Source organism: Triturus cristatus, chromosome 3_1 (genome assembly GCF_964204655.1).
Source record: "Triturus cristatus chromosome 3_1, aTriCri1.1, whole genome shotgun sequence".
NCBI classification, from domain to species: domain Eukaryota; kingdom Metazoa; phylum Chordata; class Amphibia; order Caudata; family Salamandridae; genus Triturus; species Triturus cristatus.
The window spans coordinates 740,109,306-740,130,751 of record NC_140583.1 but is presented as its reverse complement, the minus strand read 5'-3'; positions in this window follow the sequence as shown (position 1 = coordinate 740,130,751).

Sequence of the window (21,446 nt, the reverse complement as noted above, 5' to 3'; positions counted from 1 at the left end):
GTATCTCTTCTAATAATATCTCATACACCCTCACCTCTCTGTAAGATGGCCGCCTCCTTGCAGGATAGAAAGTCTGAAGTTTATCGCCGTCTTTCTGGTTCCTTCCGAGGGCGGGAGGCTTGAATAGCTACTCTGTAGTTGGGATCTGCGGGCGACTGTGGAGCTGCACAGCAGGAGGTAAGAAAGGATACCAAATGACGTGAGCCCGAGGTGGCGCATTGTTGTAGATAGACCCTCACACCAGAGATAGATAAGAATAGTAGTTAATTAGGAGCACAGAGAAGCGTTGGCAATCCCACCAGAAATCAGCATACAGTAGTCACACTCCAGAACATAGCTCTGTCACTAAGCATAGCAATATTGGAATGATATGAGTATTCTATACTTAAAGTAACATAACACCACTCATGTAACCAAACAATTTAAGATTACAACATATCCTCCTTCCTTACATAAAGGAAGAAAAAAAAACACATTAATAAACAAGATCAAAATATATCACATTAACAAATATGATCAAAGCATATCAGAAATTGATGTAACCACAAAACGTTTGATCACAAACTATCACTATCCCCAATCCTTCATCTTAACACATTTACAATGAATCCCCACATACATAATCTTGTAAGTATCTGGGTGGACATCTTAACCTTTCAGGCCTAACCCTATTGGTAATACTGTCACCAGAATCACTGGGTGTAGTTTCAGTAACCCTTCCACTAGCTTCACCACCACTCATGAGAAAATGGGGATTAAAACTCACACCCCTATTACCACAAGCAATCCCAGCAATCCCATCAGTCCCATCACCTGTTTTTTTCTTCTTATAAAGTGCCACCCTTCTCAAATTCCAATTTTCCCCATTGTAAAGCGTAACATGTCTACTATGGACACCTTTCACTTTATACGGTCCACGAAACTTGGTAAATCCAGCACAAATACGTCCCGGTTTCACCTTCACCCAATCATTAGGTTCTATATTTGTCTTAAGCATCAAATCTTTGCCTTCCCCTTTAATATCACCACCAAGGCTAGCTAAACCCAAACACCCTTTCATCCAAGCAGGAACTAATTTGGTACTAGCTGCACGCCCCCTCATAACCACAAATGGAATTTTCCCTGAAACAGTGTTTTCTGTAGTGCGATACGCCCATACCAAATCATTAACTAACTTTTCCACATCCTCCCTGCTTGCCACAGCCAATTGTATCACCCCTTTTAACATACGGTTAGCCCTCTCAACCATGCCATTCCCCTGTGGGTTGTACAAAGACGTTTTAACATGCACAATTCCACAGGACTCCAAAAATGAAGTCATCTCAGTTGAAATTAGTTGAGTGCCATTATCAGTGACCAATTTAACAGGATAGCCTTCCTCCCTAAAAACTTCAGATAGGATGTTTATAGTGCTTTTGGTGGTTATTTCTTTGACAAACCTTACAACCAGCCACTTTGATGTGACATCCACCATAACTATCCCAAACTTGAGATTGTACTTCATGCTGGAAAATGGACCTATGAAATCCAAACAAACTGTGTGCCACGGTAATTCGGGATCTACAATTTTACCCAAATTCAATTGGTTACCCACTTTTAATCTTTTCTCACTCTCAAAACACTCTGCACATGACTCGACCCAATCAGAAATATCCCTGTCCATAACTGGCCACCAAAAGTGTTCTCTTATCCTCTTCTTTGTAAGAGACTGACCCATGTGACCCTCATGTGTGAGTTTAAATAACACAAATCGCATATCTAACGGAGGAACAATTTTATCTTCCTTCATTATAATGTTAGTCTCACCATCCACAATAGACAAGTCTCCAAGAATCTTTAAAAAAGGTCTTACTGCAATGGGGAGGGTACTCTCCCTTCTACCTCCTTTCACTATCAAATCTCTCACTACCTTTAAACTTTCATCTTTGTCCATACTAGCATTCCATTCCTTCTCACCAACAGCACCATTAGTCCAACTCACCATTTCAACCATTGTAGCTACAGCACCCTCACATAGAAAAGACTCCACATTTGATTTGTCCACTTCATCCCAAGGTAAAGGTAACCTTGATAACCCATCTGCCTGGCAATTTCTCCATCCAGCAATATAATCAATCCTGTATAAGTACTCTTGTAAACGAGCAGCTAATCTAGCCAGTCTTGCAGAACCTTTATTCGCACCTCCAGGAGACAAAATTTTTACAAGTGGTTTGTGATCCGTCTCCAATGTGAATTGGAAACCCCATAGGTACATTCTAAAATACTCAGCACCCCACGCTGCAGCCAAAGCTTCTTTCTCTATCACTGAGTAATTTCTTTCTGAGCTCGTAAGGGACCTTGAGGCAAAGGCAACCGTTTTCCTTTCTGGACCATGAACCTGTGCTAGAACCGCACCAATCCCCACCGCACTAGCACCCACAGTCAAAATCGATCTCAACTTCGTATCAAACGGAGTCAAAATCTCTGCATCACAAATTTCTTTCTTAATTTTTTCAAACGCCAGTTGTTGATCAATGGACCATACATATTTATGTCCTTTTCTCAAAAGAGCTTTAATAACCTCTGTTTTCCCCGCAAAATTATGCACAAATTTTGCATAATATTCAATTAGACCAAGGAATGATCTCAACTGGTCTTTATCTGAAGGAGCCGGAGCTTTCTTTATGGCCTCTAACAAATCTCTCTTTGGCCTAATTCCACTAGCTGACAACGTGTACCCTAAATATTCTACCTCCTCCACCGCAAATTTGCATTTTTCTTTCTTTAAGGTTAAACCTGCATTATCCATTTTCTCTAACACTTCCTTAAGTACCAGATTATGATGCTCCTTTGTGTCTCCAAACACCAGCACATCATCTTGGAAGTAGACTACATTCTTTATACCTTTCAGCACTGACCCCATCATCCTCTGAAACACTCCAGCCGCGGATGCCAAGCCAAAAGGCATCCTTGTAAATTGAAATATTCCCTCAGTTGTTATAAATGCTGTCAATGGTTTGGACTCCTCATGCAATTTGATTTGGTGATACGCACTACGTAAATCCAATTTAGAAAAATACCTTCCACCCTTTAATGACAAAATCAATTCATTTATATTAGGCAGCGGAAACGTGTCTACTACAATGTTCTGATTTAACGAGCGCAAGTCCACACAGAACCTGTAACTACCATCAGGTTTGCTCGTGATCACAACCGGTGAAATCCATCTGGATGTTTCAATCTGTTCAATAATACCTTGTTCACTCATCTCGTCAAGCATACGTTTAACCTCCTGTCTGGCAATGATTGGAACCCTTCTCACTCTGTGTTGCATAGGGACCGCATCTGGCTTGAGTATTATTTTATGAACATACCCTTTAAGCTCCCCAATCCCTTCAGAAAACAGGTTCGTCATACCTTCAATAATACTCTCAATGTGATCTCATCTACTACCATTACCTGTTGTTCCGCCCTGGGATTTAGAATGATATGGAGATCATACTGATGTGCCCAACCTAAAATCGGTGGTCCACTGCGTGCCACGTACACTTTACCTTTCACACACCTTCCCTGAAACACAATGTCAGTGAGCATGTAACCCTCAATATCTATCCTTTCCCCTTGATATCCTCCTGGATTTATATCTTTGGGAAGTAACGCTACCTCTGGCCAGTTTTCCTCATAAATTGCTCGAGGGATAATTGTCCAGAAAGACCCCGAATCCACCATTAACTCAGTGTCTTTTCCTTGTATTTGAAATATCGCCTTGGGTCTTATTCTTCTTCCCAATGCCATAGTCAAATCATCCTCTTCAACACACAATATCTTATTTAAGCCTTTATCTACGCATGTCGTCACTACCTTATCATCATTATTTTGTACAATTGCTACCTTCGGTCTACTGTTTGTTTTGCACATTTTGTAGAAATGACCTTTACGTCCGCATTTCTTACATACTTTATCAAGAGCATAACATCTCTTATAGTCAGCCATGTGGTATGTACTTCCACACCTTGTGCACATTTTCTCATGCGTTTTGTTATACTCTGAATTTCCTTCAGAGTTATTATTACTTCTTTTAGAGGGTATCCTCCCACTAGACTCATTATTCTTATTGCTGCTTACAGCAGCCACATCTTCTTGTATCACATTCGTCGTACTCGTTGTACTCTCTTTCTTTTCCATTTCTTTCATACATGTCTCTGACTGTTCCACCACCTTGGCTATATCAATGGCATTACCTAACGTTGGGTTTTTTGCCGCCCACAATCTCTCTTGCATTTTTTTGTTGCAACATTGCACAATAAGTTGGTCTCTAATCATTTCATCCCTCATTGCGCCAAAATGACACTTAAGGGATAACTCACGTAAGAGTGTGACGAACTGGTCAATCGTTTCATCACATCTTTGGGGTTGCGTATAAAACTTATGCCTACACATTACAATGTTCACCTCTTTAGCATACTGTTTCCTTAATCTTTCTTTTGCTTCATTGTAAACATTTGTGATCACTCTACCTTCACCATCTGTACCCACCGGTAGAAATCTAAAAGCATGCTGTCCTTCTTTCCCCAAAGTGCTTAATAACAATGCTTTTTTCCTTTCTGCATTAAAATCATTCCCATCTAGTGCTATTATATAATTTTCAAAAATATCGATCCATTCATCCCATTCTATGGGAGGATCACCTGGTTGTTGTAGGAATAATGGTGGTGGTACCACAGTACTCCCTTCCATTGTCTATGGTCTTGTTTGAATGCAACTTCCTATTTGGGGTTGTTATTTATATATAGTCTTTTTTTTTTTTTTTTTTATACACAACAAAAAAAAAATATTATTATTACCCCAAATTCACCTGCAAAGTGAACAACCAAACCAACCAATTCCTATAGCCAGGTACAAACTAGAGACATGTTTATACTTCTATTTCTTCTATATGCTTGATATGTACACCACTGGTGTCACCACAATTTGCCAAGCCTAAAAAAAAAAAAAAAATTTCACTGAAGGCGTTTCCAGTTACATTAATGTTCCTTCCCTTTTTAGGTCGAGGACTACCGGTCTGCCGAAAGGCAGAACCGGAAGTCGGAGATTTAATGACTTGGAGAAGAGGGGCTTGAACCAGCCCCTCTTCTCCCCTGTTCTCCATTGGCTGGCCTCGTAAATGCTGGCCAGCCACTGGAGAAGATGTCAGTCACTCTGATTAGGCCCCGTCCTTTTCGGATCGGGGGGCGTGTTTTTTGCGAGAAGTCTCATTCTCTCCTCCAGCCAATGGCTGGAGGAGAGAAAAGACAAACACGCCCCCGAATCCGAAAGCTCCCCTGCCTTTCTCCGAGGCATTTCTGCTTCGCCTCGGAGAAAGGCAGTGGTGTGCTTGTTTGCATTCTCCACAGTTCCCCGGCCGTCTCTTCAATTCCAGCGTCTTAGAAGAAAGCTTTTTTGCATTCTCCAAAGTTCCCCGGCCGTCTTTTCAATTCCAGACCACAAACAAAAGCCAAGAATTAAATATCTGTACTGTCACATTCCACTCCCTCCAACCCCCCACCGGTGAGAGTGGTCTCCCTGCACACTGCCCAGTCCCTCTGCTCGTTCTTCAGAGGTTCTCTTGTATGCCTTTTCTCCCGCCCTTCACACACCCTGCCCTCTGACTCGCGGGAGGGGGGCCTGGTCTGAACTTTGCTCTTCGCTGCCCGGGAGAGCTGCGCACAGGGTTGTTTTCCCTCCTCGCGCCTTCTCGCGGGTGTCCAGTGTCACTCCCCGGGGCAGGCCTGCCTCCCTTCGCGCAAAGGCGCTAGGAAGGGCTGCTTCGAGGGGCCCTGCGAGGCAACAGGCAAAGGACACAGAAGCAACGCAATTTCAACCCAGAACCTGGGGGAATTCCGGATACAGCCATTGGAAAAATGCCTATGAAACACGAGGAGATGTGAGCTCTGAAATTACAAGGAGATCCACATCCTACAGTGCAACGGGGCGGCCTCGAAAACCAGACGGACGAGTCCTCAGAAATTTAACCTCAAAAAGGACGGCCAAAAGCGGTGAGAACTTGCCCTAATGACGCTGGTTATTTAGAACCGAACTGCCTTTAGATCCCCGCCGTGTGCACAAAGGGCATCTGAGACGAGAAACTGTGGCTTGTATATAATATTGAAAAAGCATCCACTTGAAGCCCTAGTGACACCACGACAATGTTACTGCTCCTGAGTTTCAAAAAGAGACAACAATATAATCATGCAGTGGCTGAACTCGACAGATTAAGGAATATATCCCAAATTATATATAACAGTCGGTAGACGCATGCCTCTACAGTGTTCTCTTATATTTTGAAACCAGAATTGGTCAAGTTCGTATCCTTTCAAAGTTCCCTTATCAAACAATCATTATCAACGCCAAGTCTGGCCCTGGCACAGTAGTGCGATTTTTGTTTAATATTAATAAAATTTGACACTTCAGACAGCAGTTTCAGCAGAGAGGACAAAGAAGGAATGGGCATGGGATCCAAATACTAATCATGCATATTAGTCTGGGCCACTGGCATTTTGCGATGCTGCAGCGTTTTCCTCATAATTATGGATTTGCCAAACTTCCCAAATAATGCTCGCATAATAAATCTCGGTTTTGAGAGTGATTAAGCTATTGACATTGTAAATAATAATGCCGTTTCTTTAAATGTTTTAAAAACATAAACAAAAATAATGTCATGAGCAATGCCAATAGCTCTAACTTTAACAATGCCGAGACCGTTGCATTGTAAATGCTTGTTTTGTTATAGCTAACAACATATCTCGTTTGGGCCTGCGTTTGTTTCTGGTACATGCCAGGTTAAACTGATTGTCCTTTTCTATCCGGGGTGATGAGGAGGAGTTATTAAAGGTTCTGCTCGATGCATTGTCCTTATTTTTCCTCTGCCCTTCCCCTGTGCAGACAATTTTTGCATCTGGAGCAATCAACGCCTTCTCGATTTGTTGTGAGGATCGAGTTTCCATGTTTTATGCCTATATGTACCCTCCGTTCTGATCACTCCCGTTTGTATTTGTGTTTCATAGTCATTGAAAGCCCATATTGTCATTCCTATGCTACTGTGCACTTTTGGGAGACTTCTGTTGATGTTCTGTTGATGTCCACTTTTCTAGACTTATTGTTGATGTCACATTATGCTCATTAGTCATTTCAAATTCCAGATGCACGCCATTAACATTTGTTTTTTATTGATGTGTTTTTTTCATCTAGGGTCTGTTTCATTCTTGTGTTTTCCAAGGTGATACAAGCAGCCAAAGGGGTATATTATCATGGGCTGGCGATAACATTATCGCCGCTTTAGCATCCGTTTTCGGGCAAAAAGCGGCGATAATGTTATCGCTTTATTAACAAGGACACGCTAGTGCGTGTTTCCTTCCCTTAGCGCAAGGTTTCCTATCGCCTCACTTCGCTAATGAGATGCAAGGTAGGCGTGCCCCTTGCAACTACATTATAAAATATCGCTAAAGGTGCTCCGCTGTATTTACAACGAAGCATCGTCCGGTTTAGCGCTGATGTTTTTCGCGCTAACTGAGCCTTAACGCTGGATTTTAACGTCTGTTAAATTCCAGACTAAGGCATACGTAACAAGGGGGTGGATTGTGTGGCTAAGACCACAGGCCCTATCATCAAGGATATCGTCGTTTTCCATGGACCATCGCTGGGAAATCAGCGTTGTTCCATGGAAAAAGGTGATATTCCCGCTATCGCTGGAATATTTATCGCCATGGCGCTGAGCGTTATTAATACAGCGCTAACATGGCGATAAGTTCCAGCTATAGGAAAATGCGCGCTAAGAGCAGTCAGCGATAATTATCGCTGCCGCTTGATATAATGCCCCAAAATCTTTTTTGCGTCCCATCTGGGGTGATAGCTGTTCTTTCTTTCTTTGCAAACTCCTATAGTCCCTCTGTGTTTCACTGTCCTGCTTAATTGCCTTGCTTCACCTTCCTTACCCTTTGTTTTGCATGAACAGATTCACAGTGAGGGCTTTTACAAAGCAAACACGATCATGTCCATCAGTCTCTGTGGCACATTTCTGACCTCTGATGCATGTCCAGACATGTCCAGCATGTGACAGTATTTCGCATCCGCTTGGATTCGATAATTAATGCATAAAAGTCAACATATTCATAGTCAAATGTTTGAATTGTCAAATCTGAAACAGTCAGGAACTCCCTGGTGGGCAATTTCGTATCTATTTTTAGCTTTGACAAATTCCTCGATGCTCCACCTAGTCCTTGGGGCATAACAATAATCAATGAGAAGAAATGTCATGCCTGCTCTGTCCCTGCTGCTCCTCTTTGCTCTTAGGTCATAACTATTCTGTGCTGTTTACAACCCCAGAGACTGCTGTCTCCTGCATGTCTTCCTTCTCACTGTATTGTTCTCCTATCAAGTTTTGGGATCTCTTATTGATCTTACGTGTTTATTATCTGGGCTACCTAGCATCAGTTTTGTCTGAGTATACTGGTCAGGTATCTTCATCGGAGATTAGGCTCCCTTTAGTACCTGCAGCCTTACATAAATCACCAGGAACTTCCCTTAGAAGGCAGTCACTGATCCCATGAAGTCCTGTGTGTCGACTGGTTGCTCCTCGATGATCTTGACACAGCACCAAAGCAATAATAGGTACAACAGCTCCAGAGGGTCAGCTCTGTCTCTTCATCAGGTTTGAAGAGACCAGGGCCTTCTGGAGCTGCGGCGTACCAATACCCAGTGTACCAGAACCCAACAGCAAACACAGAGAAGAGTCCACTCCAGACTCCCAAAGGACAATAAGCAAGCCCTCGTCGAGGGACATTGAGACACCTGAGGGCCACATCCTGAGAGGTCGAGCTGTCCCAAAATCGCCTCCTAAAGTTGCCTGCTCCTGACCATGAGGCCCTTAAAATGCACAACGCTTGGCTGACCTGTTAGTTGTGCAGCCGGCTCCATCGGTCCTGGCATCAACTAACCTGCTGTATTTCTTTGGTCACCAGTCCCTTGCACCCTCCTCCTTTGAGGGAGCCTGCTTGGACTTACCTGTAAGTCCACCTATCCAGTTTGTTTTCAAGTGGCCCGCTTCCTCTTTGCACACCAGTTCCAAGACCCTCAGCACTCTGCTACTGCCCAATCCGGGATGATCCCGAATTTCTCCCGCTGGAACTTTGCCCCTAGTCCAGATATTGGCCTAAAATGAGAAGGTGAACTTTGTGAAAGCTTTGCCTGAATTTCAATGCATTTTCTGCTTTTTCCCAATTACTTTCTATGGTGCATAATTGCATATAAATGCGATATATTTTCTGAACTTTGAAAAATCGCAACTCCAAAAGGACTTAGCTTAGAACTGTGTTCTTGGTCTTAAAAATTCTATAAAACTCTAAATTATTTTATAAATTGGTCTTCAATTTATTCATGAGTGTGTGTCTCATTTATTGCCTCTATGGAGTACAAAAGATGTTTAGCACTACCCTCTTATAAGCCTTACTGCTCACCCACAGTATCACAAAAAGAGCATTAGATTCATCTGCTTTTACCTCTGTGTACCATTTGGAGAGTCACTGGACTCTGCACAGTGCACATCTTTTTAGTGCACTATATTGAGAGTCAGCTTCCTACATTTGGCAGTTTGGCGGTGGGACAGAAGACTTTGAATTTGCTGGAACCACTTTGTCAATAAGTGACCACATAAGTAAATCGCAAAATTGTCTTTAGTTAGTTAATTTTTCAAAAAGAGCATTTTTTCTAAATTCCTAAAAGTAACTGGTGGGGCTCTTAGTTAAGTCCCTGAAACTTACTTATTAGAAATGTAAAAGTCGATGCTTTAGCTATGACAAGGTATTTGTTTTTTTATTATTTTGTGAAACTTTATAAAAAAGGTCCCAGCTTTAGTACAAATAAGGCCTGAAACCAATAGCCAGGATCAGAAGCTCGACCTGACCTCTTACATGGACTTGAGCCATGATCAGTGTAGTACCCTCTGTAAGGGCTACTGTATCAAACCAGGCAAAAGTCTCAAGAGGGAATATCTCCAAAAGCTGCAGGTCTGTTTGACAGAGATCCCCCAGAACTGGAGACCCTAGCAGGAAAAGCAAAAAGAATGGCTTTAGTCCACCTGCAGCAAATGCAGTTGTGAGTCTCCATATGAGATCACAGGTGAGCCCTGACCAGGTCAAGGTGCTCACTGAGGCAACTCTATTCTCATTGGAGGGGTGGATGTAGCTATCCTGGCTGTCTGATCCAGTATCCTGGAGGGATACAGACAAGAGCCAAAAATAAATGGGCTTAGAGTAGAAGCCCAGAGGGAGACTGGCACCAGTATCACCATGGTGGCTGAGCCTATAAAATTCTTGGAATTTAATAGGGATTTATTCAATTTCAGCAGCTTTTGTGGCCACAGTACGAAAATGCCTTTCTCAGAGGCAATATGGACCAGACTACCAAACGGCTACACAGTGGCTATCAAGGCAGCGAGAAATCATCATTTGAAATCACAGAATGAGCTATGCAACGTGCACCTGCCTCTAACATTGGCCGCATTTTGATGTCACCTCTAAACACTGTCTGCATGGGTATACATATGCGGTCAAAACAGCACTTATAACCCTGCATCTCAGCCCCAAAAAGATGCAGGCCCCCTCCACACTGACTTTTAAGTCACGAAAAGCAGGGATATAAAAAATACAAATGTTCAAGACTTGCAGCTTTCACATAAGGGGTTCTCTCATATCCTGACCATCTGAAGAGTTTCTGGCAGTTCCTGCGTGCTCCTGCTCGTCGCCAACAAAGATGTGATGAATGATAATGATGAGAAGCACCACGCTTGAACAGGAGGGTTAGTTTAATACTTAGGAGCCACCAGGCATGTCGTGACCAATATTAGTCCATGCACCAACTGCCCCCACCAGTATTACAAGAACTCAATTCGATCATCTGAACATTCTATGTCAGACACAAGAACATTCTATGTTCAGACATGACCTAAACTGTTACGTCTGAACACTACAGTTTCCTCTTCCATTAAGGATGACTTTCATCATAAGCTTTGCAGTAGTCCTGTGGCATCCAAACTTTGGACTCTCAATTGTTTCTGTAGAATTGGAAACAACCTATCATCTATCTCTCCTTTCTTGTACCTTCTGCTGCCGTACCCATTTTGTGATTACATCAAGCTACCATCTGCATTGTCCTATCAAAACTGGATTACGCTAATGTTCTATAGTTGAATGACGGAAGCCAGCATGCATTTACCATGCATGTCTTTACAACGTAGTCACTACCCCGACTGTGACATTACTACACATTCCTTAAAGTCCAACATCAGTCCTACAACGTGCTCCTTAAAGTAAGTCATTGTAATGAGTTGCATGGTAAAGGAGCACATGGTAACATTGTAATCGGGGTAGTGAGTGTGTTGTGCAGGCGGATGGTGGTAGTGGCTTCATGGCAATGATGTTTCACATGGCTTACATTCCATCAAATTCAGTTCTGCAGACTTACTATTAATTTATCAGTCTATGCAATGAAAATGTGCACATGAGGGTGGACAAAACATACAGTCTTTTTTTTTGTACGAGGACCCAAAGAGCTGTATGGGGGATGTAAATGTTCCATCCACAGCACTGATTGGTTTCACTAGGCAACACTGGACGGTTTCCATAGGACTGCATGTGCTCTACACGGAATGCATGCACAGAACACTGTGTACATCACTAAGTAATTGGTTAAATGACTTTTTCTATTTATTATTATTGGTAATGATAATACAAATAATACTTGGAAATAGCAGTGGCCATCAACCTTCTCACATTCAACTGCAGACATAGATTCGTACTCTTGACAAATGTGCTGTTTTACACTTTTAATCGTCATTCCGGTTACTCAGCTCTGCTTCAGAAGATGTGTGCAAACATTTCCGTTTTGTGAGTCAGATGCGGCGTAGGCTTGCTGAGAGGAACGTCAGGGTTAGGGGAGGGATAATGTACCCGAATGGCCCTCAGCTCCGATCCACCAATGGAAAGTGTCGGGTGAGGAATTGTCTTGAAATGAAAGGCAGGCAGCTTGTCTCTTTGTGCCTGTTTCGTTTTAGTGTAGAAAGCAAGATGTGTTAGTGAATGGGTGTTTTTCAACAGCAATAAGAGAGACGCTACTGAACCACTTGCAAAGTCAGTCTGGCTTTAATATGCTGGCACTTTCAAACATAGGCATGCATAAATGCAGATATGTTAGCTCATTAACGCCAGTTGGCAGGGTCAAACTGGGACAATAAATAGGTCAACGTACCAAAATAAATGTGGCCCCCATTAGCGAACCAGATGGTTCCAAAGTTGTCCCACAAATCGGAACGGCACGCACTTGTGTCTGCTGCAGGCAATGCTTGTTTTTAGGGAAATCAACAGCTAGATTGTTCCATCTGGCCTTGACATGAAACAGGCCCAAAAACTGTAAAAAAAAAAAGCCAAAAACCGGCTCCACGGACTCACTTGACAGAGCAGATCATCATGCGCAGCCTGGTTGCCCTAGAGGCCAAGTCGACGCTGGCTACCGGCTTTTCAGATGCTTGTGTTATTAGAAAGCAATTCTAACAGCAGCTTTTTTCGCTTCAATGACTTCACACTGCAGAAAGAATCCCAGAATCGTGGGGCACCCCACATATGTAGACAGTCCGCCGAGTCCTTGGGGCATTGCCAGCAGTTGGGCGAGGGTCCTTGGTAGATTCTAGAATTCTACAGTACCAGTTTGAGCCGGCCATTGATAAATATTCTTTTATCCCTTTGGCATGCTTTGTCCTATTCACCTGAGTGGCTCATCGGTGCTTGCCATGCATTCTCTGTGATCCTTTGCAGTGACTACCCAACTCCCCCAAACAAATCTCATCATTTCAGAATATATTTATAGTTGGTATTTACTGCACAATGCTAGCAGAGATCGGGCGGGGCATTGCTGGTTTTGATTGCTAGGTCTCACTTACTGCTGTGGCTGTTTCATGACCTGTGTGGTGGTATCTTGTCACTCATGCTGGAAACTCGTTCTATGATATCACCAATGTGATCTGGAGACCAAGCCTGCAAGACTTGTTTAACCTGCCTGATCCTGTTGACTCTAAAGGGGGAGGGGGGATTTACTAAGATTTGACGCTGTTTTTTGTGTCACAAAAGTGATGCAAATCAGAGCAAAATCTTTCTTTCCCAATTTACTGTCTAGCGCAAAACTTGTTAAGCGCTGGAAATAATGTGAAAGTGACACAAAGCAGCGCTGCTTTGCTTTACTTAGCGCCAAGGGAGCGTAGCATGGGTGGAGCATGGGCATTACCATGCAACCACCCAAGGTTTCTCAAGCTAAACCCAGTTTACTAAACAAAGTAAACAAAATTTAGCGTGAGAAAACGGCGCCCCTGTAAAGTAGGCGCAAGGAAAGAGAAATGCTTTAATTTCTCCTTCCTTTTCTGACTTTGCATGTGTGCTGCACTGTACAGCAGTGGGAAAAGGCTTCAAGTTAGTCTATGCATAGTATTTTGTACTGCAAGGGTTCACTTCAAAGTATAAAATCTATGCTAGACTCACTGAGAAATCCTTACATCATGGAGCAAAGGTGTCTGTGTGGCGCACAGCAGCTGATTTCAGCAAAGGCGCAAGGGAGAGGGGAGGAGGGTGCCATATTTTAGTAATATGGGTGCTCTCATCCTCTCTCCTTTTCACGCAGCGCAGCATTTGTAGCTGCTGCACTGCGCTACGTGAAAACATGGTAAATCTTCCTCCAAGAGTCTGCCTATTCAAAATTGTTTGCCTGCTGTGCATTTTTCAAAGTGATCGTTCTGAAGAATCTAGTATTTTGTCGTCATTTTTCAAAGTCTTGCCAAGGCTTGCCTGACACACTTCAAAATGAATTGGTTTTTTAAGTCCCGCACCTACAGAACATCGGGATTTTTAGTCCAACTATGTGAAAATTGTGCTGTAAAGTCTACTCTTTAGTACCTGTTTAAAACGTTTCAGAGTGAAAAGCCCCTCACATATCAAACTTGTTTAAATAAAATGTTAGGGACGTTCCCTGTGCTTGGTCGCACTGTCGGGTTCAAGTAAAGCTTTTACGCCTCATCACAATTGATGTAAGGCAGTGCCAGTGCGAGCACTGAAGCGTGTGGGTGATGCCCTCAGTGGCAACGGGCAGTGCAAGTGTTGAAACTGAGAAGCACCAGAAGTGAGGATGAGTTACTCTCCAGACAACATGTTGGACCCCCATAACTTTTTTTAAAAACTTTTTTTAAACAAAATTGGCACTGATTACAGATAATAGACATGGCGTCTCAATGAGCTGAACATTCACGACATTCTCCGCTGACAAACTGTGTTTTATGGAGGTCATGTGTACTGTATAAAAAGCAAGATGTTACATTATGGTGAACAGTATCATGCTAGACAATGTAACAAATGCCCATGGGGAAGCTGGCCAATAGAAAAACAACATAGACACGTTCTTTTCAGGAAGAGCCGAAATATTCGATTGAGAATGAAGAAAGGGCAGAGAAGCGAAAAGGACTTAGGAAAAAAGGGAGAAGAAAAGAATGTTAAAGATGAGAGAAAAGGGTGTTTTTTTATCTGGGAGCTTTGAGCAAAAGTTGTGTGTGGGAACAGAAAGCAAAGGAGGAGGGGTCTCAGGTTTTGGAGACTATAAAACCCTTCATTCATGTATCTCAGAGTGCTCTTTTTTCTTCCTTTGACAGTCTTGTTATTTTTTCCACTCCTTTATTTTTCAAGTTCTTATTCTGCATGATGCTTATTAGTTCTTGCCTTCCATTTGCCATTTTATCTCTCTGTGGTGGCCTTAGGTACTTCTTTTTAGGTCTCGGCTAGTGAAGGCTGCGCTTGCGCAGTCTCGCGCGCGAGATTTAACGTTTTTCAGAAGTGGGGCTTGAACCCGCCCCTCTTCTCCATTGGCTGGCTGCTGAAATGCTGGTCAGCCATTGGAGAAGAGCTTTGTCTCTCTAAACAAGCCCCGTCTTTTTCGGATTCGGGGGCGTGTTTTTTCACGTCTTTCTCTTTTTTTACTCCCTGCCCCCTTTACGCGTGGTGGGCATGTTTGTTTTTTCTTTTTACCATTGGAAGGTTCGGCCGTTTTGTGCGCGCTCTCAACAGAGCGGGACGTGGGGTCGCCTCTTTCTTCCTGCAAGGCTGATCTCGGCGTTTCCTGGCGCTCGAGGACGTGCGGCAGATAAGTAACCGGACTCCCTTGCTGCAAGGCTGATCTCGGCGTTTCCTGGCGCTCGGCGTTTCCTGGCACTCGAGGACGTGCGGCAGATAAGTAACCGGACTCCCTTGCTGCAAGGCTGATCTCAGCGTTTCCTGGCGCTCGGCGTTTCCTGGCGCTCTAAGATGTGCGGCAGATAAGTAACCGGACTCTGTCTTTTCCTTCTTACTTAGAGAAGAAAAATACAGTGTCTGCTTCTGCTCTGCCGCTTCAGCTGCCCCCCCACTCTTTCCCCTCCTCCTCACCCCTCTCCAGCAGTGTTTTGTACAGCACCTTCGACGCACACAGGGCCGGCTTTAGTGCCTGTGGCGCCCTGTGCGACAATGCTTCAGCTGCCCCCCCACTCTTTCATTCTTCCCTCTCTTTCTGTCTAGCAGTTCTTCTCTTACTGAAAACCTTGACTTCACGATGGGGTTCTCACTCTCTTTCCTCTACTTTCTTTTATTTGCTCCCCTGTGAAATGGATCCAAAAAAGAAAATCATTTTTGCTGGAAATGTCATATTTTAATTCTAAGGTGCAGCATCTGGAATAAAAGGTTAAAAATATGAAAAATAATTAAATAAAGTAAGACAGTGGTAGTAAACCTCCTGGCCTCCTGCAATTTTCGGCAACAATAAAAATGTCATGATGACTCTGGTGTTTAATGTTCTTCCTAGAGAGAGATCGGAGTTTTGTCTAGTGGAAGTTTTGACTCCTGGAAAGGTAGCACATAATGTTAATGTGCCTGCAGCAAAGAACATGTACCATGCAGATCACAAAGTGCACATATTGTAAATAGGTCAGTGGGCTACTGCGTGTGTGTGTGTAGGTGGCTCTGTTAGTGGCTCTATTTGTGGGTGGGTTGCTCTATGTGAGTGGCTCTGTGGGTTGCTTTGTGTGTGTGGCTCTGTGTGTGGGTGCAAATGCAATAGGTCTCGCATTTGAGAGTGATTAAGCTATTGACATTGTAAATAACAATGCCATTTCTTTAAATGTTTTAAAAACAAAAACATAAACAAAAATAATGTCGAGCAATGCCAATAGCTCTAACTTTAACAATGCCGAGACCATTGCATTGTAAATGCTTGTTTCCCTTTTGGTACCGTATCGTCAATGTTCGTCGAGATAATTGTTCCCTCTCCTCAGCGCGTTGATATTTAGTCCCTTCGTGAAGAAACACACTCGGTAATTGCTTCCGTACCAGACTCCCAGTTCGTTGCCTTGGTAACTGAAGAGCACGTACAACAGCAAGGGCACGTTGCGCCAGTGAGCGTGCTGGTGATTATTTTTTTTTTATGACGTTGTGGCGTGAAGACGTAGTGACGTAGATCTCTTGCTGACGCACCACGACCAACTCGAACGTCAATACCAGTCACGGTCCACCAGTCTCTCGAGCAGATGGCGTCTTTTGAAATACCTCACGCGCACTCTTCGATGTCGGGATGACCTCGCGTGGTATACCCCAACGGTAAAGTGCACGTTCACTGTATTTCTTTTAAGGTTTGAACGCTCACCTTACTTGATTTCTTTCAGTCCGCATGGGTAGCTTCAATAAAACGATGTCAGGCGTTAGATACACAAAGTCTTCTTTTTTTTTCTTTGCCCATTAAACGTTTAAATTCTCCTCACGATAGGCTTTTCTTCAATGTTGACGGATTTCAGTATGTCTTGGCTATACCGATATTTGCTCCATTCTTCACGTTGTTATGCGCAAATGTGGATTCTCCTTACCAATTGAACCGGAGGTTCACTCTGTGCTCCCTTGACTCTTTTCCTTCTTCTCTTGGCCAAATCTTATCTATTCTATCTTCATAGTTCAAGGTGTGTCTTCTTTGTATGAGGTGTAGCTAAATCGTCGCCATTTGTTGTAGATAGACCCTCAACTGAGATAGATAAGAATAGTAGTTTATTAGGAGCACAGAGAAGCGTTGGCAATCCCACCAGTAATCAGCATACAGTGGTCACACTCCAGAACATAGCTCTGTCACTAAGCATAGCAACATTGGAATGATATGAGTATTCTATACTTAAAGTAACATAACACCACTCATGTAACCAACCAATTTAAGATTACAACACACATCCTACTAGGATGCAGAGGACAGCTGGCAGGGAATGCTCACCCATGGCATCCTCAGTGCTTTGTTTTGGCAGTAACTCGTTTTCACTGTAATCAGGTAGCGCCTCTCCCATCACGCTCAATGCTTTGAGGAGAAGTGAAAAAGGCAGCTCATAAAGTCTAGTGGCTGAAGTTGCGTAAATCAGAACGCTTAATTTTAGCCTTGTTGCCTAACCTAGTTACTGCCACACAGTCAGCAAAATTGCGGCACATATTTATTGTAACACTGCTGCTTGGATGTATCTGCACAAGTCCATTAGGTTGAATACCACATTGAAACGTATTTTTCAATTGTGCTTATTGTGGTATCCGCTTGTCAACTTCTGAAAATAAAAATGTTTGTAAAAAATAGGCTAACCAAGGGAGAAACATTGAGGTCAGTACATATGAACAGCTGTAAAAGGTGCCATAATTGCATTCTAAATAAGGTTTTCTGGGTATTTCTGCTTTGTTCCTTTCTCAGACTGCCGATCTGAATGTTCTGCGATGTATCCTGAAAGTCTGTTTGTCCTCTAGGAGGTCTGTTTGTCCTCTATGAGGATTCGGATGGTTCTCACTTGCAGCTGTCGCCGTGTGGTTGTGAATTTTTGTTTGAAAAATCTCTTCCTGCTTCAGCACATCCCTTACAGCAGCCCGAAATAATTCGTCAAAGGACACAGTTTGGGAGGAGGAGCCTAGCGCGCAACCAAGATGGCCGCGTAGGTGCGAGGCTCCCGAGGACCTCCGCAACCTCCTACATTTATCCTGTATTCATCCTGCCTCGGTTGAGGGGACTGTGTTGGTGAGCCTGAGCTGAGGTGGTACCCGTTTCCCGTTCTCAAATCGGACCTCGGGTGCCGGAGTGGGCACCGATTGAAGTTTGCGGCCTTCTTCTCGCCGGACCCCGGATTTGCGCTGGGGGGTGACCCGGTGGCAAAGTGAACAACAACGGCGGGCTGGGCCTGGCGAGTCGCGTACCCCGCACTTTCGCTTTCACTTTCGCACCCCCTTGCCTTCTCTGCGAGTGAGATCGCAGAGCTCTTTGTGTTGGTGTGGCCTCGCTGGGGGACCCTGCCTGCCTGCCGGCTGTGACCCACCCCGCCGATCTGGGGTGGCCCCCCCCGGAGCTTGTGGCCCCCGATTGCCTGCCCTCTACGGCGTCGCTGGTGCGAGTGTGAGACCTGTGGCGATGGCCACGAAACAAGATGGAGATCGGTCAAAGACCAAGTCGACCCGGCGTGGCGCCGTACATCAGGCCAACAGCATGGACCGCTATACCCTCCAGAAGGGATCTCCCGGCGGACCGCACAAGTCCTCTGAGGGCCCTTCTGATGCCCCGGACTTGCCCACGGATCTGACTCTGCAAGACGTCATGGGCGCCATTGCCGAGATGAAGGCCTCGGTGGGCCAGCGGTTCGACATCCTGGCACATAAGATCCACGCGGTCCTCGTGGATGTTGGCCTGGTGAGGGCTGATCTCTCCAAGACCAACGACCGGGTTGATTCTTTGGCCCAAACCGCATCGGGCCTCACGACTGAGGTGGCGTCCCTACAAACGGAGGTGCGCCGACTTCGTCAGGCGAGTGCACTTATAGATCGGCGCCTTGAGGATTCCGAGAGTCGGGCCCGGAGGAACAACATCCGCATCATCGGGGTACCCGAGGGACGGGAGGAAGCGGCGGCGGATCTATTTGTAGAGGACCTGATCGCTGCCCATCTCCAGCCTCGGGGACTGAGTACATTTTTTGCCGTGGAGAGGGCCCACAGAGTTCCCGGGGGAAGGCCGAAGGTCGGAGCCCCTCCGCGACCTCTCATTGCCCGGATTTTTAACTTTCGGGACAGGGACGCGATCTTGCAAGCCTCCAGAATGCAAGGGCCGATTAAGCTGGAAAATATGGAGGTGAACTTTTACCCTGATTTTACCCAAGCGGTCCAAAAGCAGAGACTGAGCTTCCTGGGCGTCAAGCGCCGGCTCCAGGACATGAACCTAAAATATGCCATGCTCTTCCCGGCCAAGCTGCGAGTGGAGGTGGATGGTCGCACGCACTTTTTTGATCGTCCCGAAGCGGCCGGGGACTGGCTGGACACTTTGTCTGGGGTTCGTGATCGAGATGGCGGGGGGGGGCGGCGGGAGGAGACGGCCCACTGGATCGGGACTGAGGGGTTGATATTGGTCCTCACTCCGGACGACTATGATGCCACTTTCGACCAAGCTTCTGTCTTTGTTCTTTCCTCTCACATGGAGGTTGTGTGGGGTCTAGAAGGGGTTCTCTTTCCTCCTCTATGGGGTCTAGCTAGTTTCATTATATAGGGGCGACAGGCACACTGCAAGTTGGGGGGGCTGTCCGGGCTCATGCAGGGGTGCAGGGAGGGGGGAGTTTTGTTGGGGAGGGTGGGTTGGGGTGGGGTGTTGTTCGTTTACACCACAAGGCACATGTATCATTGTGTTATCTCTAAAGTGCTCTCTGGGGGACGAGTGATGGCTTCTGTTTATGATGGGGGGTAGGGGACTGAGTTTGTTATCCTGGAATGTTAATGGGCTGGGGGACAGGATAAAACGAGGTGTGGTCCTGCAGTTCTTGAAGCGAATTTCGCCCGATATAGTTTTTCTGCAGGAGACACACCTCATTGGCAACTCCTTTCGTGCTATGAATCGACGGGGCTACCGCCTTGTGGCCCATTCGGGCTTCACGTCTGGTTCAAGGGGTGTGGGCATTATGGTTAAGAACTCGCTCCCGTTGGAGATTGATGAGGTGCTCCATGACGACAGGGGACGTTACGCGGTCTTGGTGGGTAGAATGGAGGGCAGAGTGGTTGTTTTTGTGTCGGTATATGTCCCGCCGGGGCTGCAGACGACCACCTTTGCGGATCTGGGGCGCCTCCTCCTTGGCCTTCCGGAGGGGATTCTAGTGGTGGGGGGGGGATTTTAATGCTGTGGTTTCCGGAATTGTGGATCGTCACCCCCCTAGGGATCTCCCCCGGGCCCAGGCGTGGTTGTCTGGCCTCTTGGATACCTTGGGGCTGGTGGATTGTTGGCGTTTGAAACATCCCACGCAGCTACAGTACACCTTCCATTCCGGGGCTCATGGTAGTCTCTCATGGCTAGATTATGTCCTGGTTCCGGCTGCTCATGTGGGGAGGGTGGGGGAGGTGAGCCATTTGGCACGGGGTATCTCGGACCACTCCCCGCTCTTGTTGCGCTTTGATATTCTTCCAAGGGGAGAGGGTAGGGTGGTCCCGATTAATCCCTGGTACCTGCGTGACCCCACCATTCGCGTGGAGCTGGTTAAATCCCTTAAGCGCTACTTTGACGAGAATGTGGGGTCTGTGTCATTGGCGGTCTCACTGTGGGAGGCGTTCAAGACGGTACTCCGGGGAGAGGCCCTGTCCCTTATTTCCCACTCCCGGAGGCGCGAGCAGGAGGAGGTGACCCGTGTTGAAGCTGAGATAACCGAGTTGGAGGGTGATCTAGAATGTGGGGTGACGGATGATAAATTACATGTTCTCCGACTCAAGCATGCGGCCTATAAGGCCCTCGTCACGGAGGCGGCCAGGGGCCTCAGTAGAGAACAACAGGGGAGACTGTATGATGTGGGTGAGAAGGCTGGTAAATTGCTTGCGTGGCTGGACAAAAAGGAGAGAGCGAGTCGAGTTGTCCCTTTGATTGAGAAACAGAATGGTGTGTGTGTCACTGAACCGGACGAAATTGTTTCCTGCTTCGCAGACTATTTCCGTGGGGTGTATTCCCCGGTGTCCTCCCGCTCTGAAGAGGATTCCCATGCCCTGCTCAGAGATATCGTGCTGCCTTCCCTTTCGGAGGAGGACAGAGTGTCGTTGGACGCCGCTCCAACTTCTGAAGAAATTGCCCTCGCCATACGCTCGGTCGCTTCCGGCAAGGCCATGGGTCCTAATGGTTTTCCCATCGAGTTGTATAAACTGCGACCGGATACGCTGGCGCCACATCTCCGTGCTATGTTCCTTGCGGCCCACTCGACGGGTTCCCTCCCGCTAGACCAGCCTCTGGCTACAATTGTGGTTATCCACAAGGAGGGGAGGCCGCGGGACCGGATCACATCCTATCGGCCCATTTCGCTATTGAATGCGGAGCCCAAAATTCTTGCCAAAGTGTTGGCCAATCGGCTGGTCGGC